General features: G+C 32.0%; 1 long non-coding RNA gene across 1 annotated transcript; it reads left to right on the top strand.

The window, feature by feature from the left end:
• Positions 1-2,641: 2,641 nt before the first annotated feature.
• On the top strand, positions 2,642-3,656 carry LOC147286206 (uncharacterized). Its single transcript, XR_015122103.1, has 3 exons — positions 2,642-2,703; positions 2,808-2,903; positions 3,489-3,656. It is a non-coding gene; the product is annotated as an uncharacterized LOC147286206 (long non-coding RNA).
• Positions 3,657-5,203: the final 1,547 nt, after the last annotated feature.

Raw genomic sequence — 5,203 nt, 5'->3', positions numbered from 1 at the left:
TTGATGCTAAATTTCTCCAATTTTGTCTCAGATTTTGTACAAATGAACAAGCAGATATTTACTTTCTTGGGTGAGTACTTCCTCCATTTGTTGGTCCTATATCATTCTAAGTTTCTTCCTTAACATAATCCACTTGGGCATATGCGTTCAGTGGCTTTGTATAGAAAAAATTGCATATGGGTAGCCACAGATTTCCTAAGGCATTTCAAAGTATTCAGAATTATAAAACTTTTAATAATTTTGAATACTTTGAAACTTTTTATTGGCTCTGTTTCTATTGTTTTTATTGGATTTTTGCCTGATAAATAGATAGTGATTAAATTAGGGGAGATAGTGATTGGATGTTAAATCTGTTGGTTATATTGGTTTTTTTTTCCTCTCTTATGCATAAGTTGTTTATATGCACATGCTAAATCATGATTGACTTTATTATCTATAGATTGCTATGTTATCTATTTGGTGCCTTGTTATCATGAGTTGGGGTTTGGTTGGGATATTGCTATGTAATATTTGTTTGTATGCTATTCTGAAGGAACTTTTGCCCTGGCAGATTATTTTTCAAACTTTATGTTTTATTTTTCTTACGCTTTTCAATGCTTTATGTTTTATTTATTTATTTATTTTTTTTTGAGAAATTTGTTTGGTGTTGATGATCGTGGTTGATTGCAGATTTGTTTGGACACCAAGAGATTGATGGAGACACACTTGGTTTCTTTTTAATTTCCCTTCAAATTTCAGAGGCTCACTCACAACATTTGTAGAATTGGTGAAATTTACTGGTTCTGGTTTACATGTAAGTTCTCCTTGTCATGGTGTTCCTTTTTTCTTTTTTCACTCTAACTTGCAGTTGAGAATACCAAAAAATCATGAGGCTTCTTCAGAAGGAGGGGAATGCTTGCTATTCTACTTCTGTCCGGTTTGCTAGCACTATTTTTCATCATCATGTTTGCCTATTGGTGGCTTATGAAACAGAGAAAGACAAAAGGTATGAGAGTTTCATCGCTAGTGAAAATAAATTCCATGAAGGAGAGACAATTTATTTGGTCCATTAGTGTTTGTAATTAATTTTTATCATTATATTGTCAATTTTCTCAGGTGAGTGAGAAGAAAATGGTGCAGACAATACTTTCATTTAATTGATTGCATTTAGTCTATTGTGGCAGATGAGCTAGAGGACACTAGTGGACACCCAGATTTGCAATTTTTCCATCTGAGTGCAATAATAGCTGCAACAGACAACTTCTCTCTGGCCAACAAACTTGGAGGAGGTGGTTCTGGCTTTGTTTGTAAGGTAAAGTCCCAATTTAGAAATGAAATTGTGCTAATTGCGAAACTTCAACACAGGAATCTTGCATTAGACTCTGTGCCTATCTCTGTCTGTGTGTTTTCTTTTAATTCGTTTTGTTTGGTGAATATGTTGTACTGTGAGGACTATGTTGTGGTCAATAATTTGGTTTATTTGTTTGTTATTGGGTGCAGAATTATCTTTTTCATTACTCATTTGCTTTTAAATCTTAGTGTAGGCTTAATATTTAGGATAACTATAAACTTTTGGTTCCTAGCCTTTTCAATAGGTTGTGATTCTCCGATTCTAATATGATACAACAACCATTTGGGTTTTACTGAAATTGTTAGATTGGTTACTAAGGAAAAAGAAAAGAAAAATACCATTTTGCATGCTTAAAATTAATATTAGAACTATCAGAAAATGAAAGTGACATTGTATGTATATATATACAGAACTATATATCAGCTTGCTAACAATTGTTTCTCATAAGGCTGGAATTGAAATCTTTAAAAAAGATTGAATTTGATGTTTGAAATTAATGACTTGGTATGTAGGATTTGAAATATCAAAACTACAAGAGTTCAGAGATATATGAACAATAAGTAAATCTTATTTACCTTTTCTATGGACCCTATTTTTTACTTATTTCTTTTAGTAAATAAGATACTCAAAAATTGTTGTTATCCAGACATTGGTGAGTGAGATTGTTCTAAACTCACGCATTATATGTTATATTAGATTAGATTGATGTTACAACAGAACCTTTGGACTAATTAATAGCTCTCCAATGAAACTAACCACTTCAACTGTATTGGTATGTCGGATATGAAGGAAGAGAAAAGTACAAATCATGCATGCACCTCTAGTGAACCTATACCTCATTTGGAAGTAGTAAACCAAATTTTTCATCCATATTGTGCTACACAACCATTGGACCACGTGTATGTATATACCTATTTTGGGCGTGTAGAGAGACAAATGTTAGACAATATTACAAATAGAGTCCTATCTATTCTCATCACTATTCTTTCTTTTCAGGTAAGCTTTACAGAGGAGTATATGTGGAACATTGGTGCATTTATAAGTTCTCTTTTGCTAGAAATTAAAGCCCTTGTGGGTTTAAAAAAGTGTAAGTGGCACAAATTACTCGTGTTTCCTATATTGTTATTTGTGGGATAAACTAGATAAAGGTATCTTGCTCTTTCATATCAATACAGTTATTTCTGAACCATTCATGAGTATATATATATATATGGATTGTATATTAATATGTACCATCTTACATAATATGGATTGTATATTAAATTGTGATATATAACTTAAATTGATATTTTGCCTAAACTAGTGCTATTAGACAATTTAATGGGGTTACGGGAAGGAAAGGGCCGAAATCACCAACTTGGAAGCATCTCTATGTAAGTGTCTATGTATTACTTAAGTCTTTAAGTTTCTTATGTCTTACACATTGGACTAATTTAATTAAGTATAACTCTATGTAATTTCCTTTGCTTGTCTGTAGTGTCCTAAACAACCGGGTGGTGTTGAATGTGGATATTATGTCATGAGGTACATGAAGGAAATAGTTGAGGACACAACCCTTGCATATGAGTCGCAGGTTAGAATACTTACTCCTATTGGGGCAGTTGACTGGTATATTTTGCTATCCTTTGTACAGTTCTAACTTAGGAAACTTGTAAAAGGGAATTACAGAAGGAAGGGATGGCCTAGCTAGGATACTAGTTTGTTGCTGGTTTTTAAGACTTTGTTTTCTGGCTTTGCATCTTTTTAATTTTTTCTGTGTATGTGTGTTTGGGTTGGTGCTGTGTGTATTAAAGAGTGTGTTTGGGTTGATGGTCTGCATTTCTCTTCTATTTCCATTATTTTTAACTTGCATTATTGCTGAACTCTAGGCTGATACTGTGACTACTCATTTATACTTGCATGATCCATTTTTTGAATCATATATATGTGCAGCCATTTGAAAGCCCTTGCTAAATGCAAGAAATGTAGGCCATCTGAAAGCCATCTAAATCATATATATGTGCAGTCATCTAAATTCAATACTTGATGCAATCTTATTAATGCTTTTGGCCTATATTTTCTTAATGCCCTTTGGGATCCTTGCTGAATGCACTTTTCAATACTTTGGGATCCTTGATGCAATCTTATTAATTAATGCACTTTTCTTTCTTGTTTTCAGTGGAGTCACCTGAAGAACAAGAGGAGCAGTTACACACATGAACAAATAGATGAAGTCCGGGTTGAATGGGGAGATTATGTTTCCATGAATTTTATTTAGACTAACATGCATGTTTTTGGTACCTTTTTGAGCATTCTGTTGTAGATATGAAGATATATACTAGCTAGTTCACATTCAAATCTTTTGTATAGGCAGAATTTATGCCTAGCTGAATTGCACTGTCATGCCTTCATTATTTTTGTACATGTTCGCATGTGTTTAATTAGGATCTAGCTAGCTAGAGATGGATTTTGTGAAGGTTATGGAGATAGGCAAGTGATTTTGAAGTATACATGATGAGGGCTATCCATATTTTTATATGGATTTGTAATCTTATTTTGTTAACTTCATTACTGAGTTTGGATGTTGGATTTATTTATATGAATGGAAGAATTTAAGTTGGATTACTTTAGAAGCTTAGTAATTGTTGCGTGGATGCATATTTACCAATTAATTTTTATCAATATCAGAAGCCTATTGCATATCAGATTATGTAAAAATGCAACGATAAGGAATGATGTTTCAACATCATTTAAAAAACAAAAAACTGATATCTAAAGGATACTTTTATATCAGATTTCAAGTACCAAACCGATATGTTATACACCTTTTATATCCGATTTTAAGTACAAAATCGATATGTTATACACTTTTTATATCCAATTTTAATTACAAAACCGATATGTTATACACCTTTTATATCAGATTTTAAGTACCAAATCGATATGTGATACACCATTTATATCCAATTTTAATTACAAAACCGATATGCTATACTCATTTTATATCTGATTTTAAGTACCAAGACGATATTGAATACATTTTTTATATCGGTTTCAAAATTACTAATGATATCATAAGTATCTTACATATCGGAATGCAGTTTTTAAGATATCAGAAATGATTAATATCTGATAACGATGGTGGTATATCATATCAGATTATCAAACAAATACGATATCTAATATAGTATAGACATCAGTGTATAACCGATATGTAATATGAGAGAATAGATATCAGCATTCAATATATCGGTTGGAAACCTAAATAGATATCGGTTTATCACTGATATATATTAAGGTTTTTCTTGTAGTGGATATTAATTGGTCGAATATCAGTGATATCTGATATTTACTGTAAATGTCGGCTATATCAGGGATACAGGTGAGGGTTTTGCTTCACCTCCTATCGATATCTTCATTTCGAAAAATTGATATTTCGGAAAATTGGCCTCTATTTGAAACCCTCATTATAACTAAAGAGACCTAAAATCAGTGGTGGATGGAGAAAATTTTCTTCATGGGCAAGATGATGAAACTTGAAATATATATATATTTTTTCGTTTAAAGAGGAAAAAGCTCTCAAATATTCTTCATTGCCCCTGTCTTAATCTCTTATTGAAGCATTTGATACAGTATCTTGCCTTCTAATGGGATGCTAAGCTACATGAAAGGGAAAAACAGAGAAAATAAACTGATAATATTTCATTAATTGAATAAGAAATCTTCATACAACCTAATATATATACCAAGTTACACCTGGCTAAGAGTGACTCCAATAAACAGCCAGCACATGGCAATGGTAAATCCTACATTTAAATAACAGTAAAGGAATGACATAATAACAATTAGAATAAGCTCAAAATATATGAGGTTCTCATCAAGGCCACCTTCCCA

Source organism: Dryas octopetala, chromosome 4 (genome assembly GCF_963921425.1).
Source record: "Dryas octopetala chromosome 4, drDryOcto1.1, whole genome shotgun sequence".
In the NCBI taxonomy this organism is placed as follows: domain Eukaryota; kingdom Viridiplantae; phylum Streptophyta; class Magnoliopsida; order Rosales; family Rosaceae; genus Dryas; species Dryas octopetala.
The sequence above is the reverse complement of the archived record's forward strand: the minus strand, read 5'-3'. Positions and strand labels throughout refer to the sequence as shown.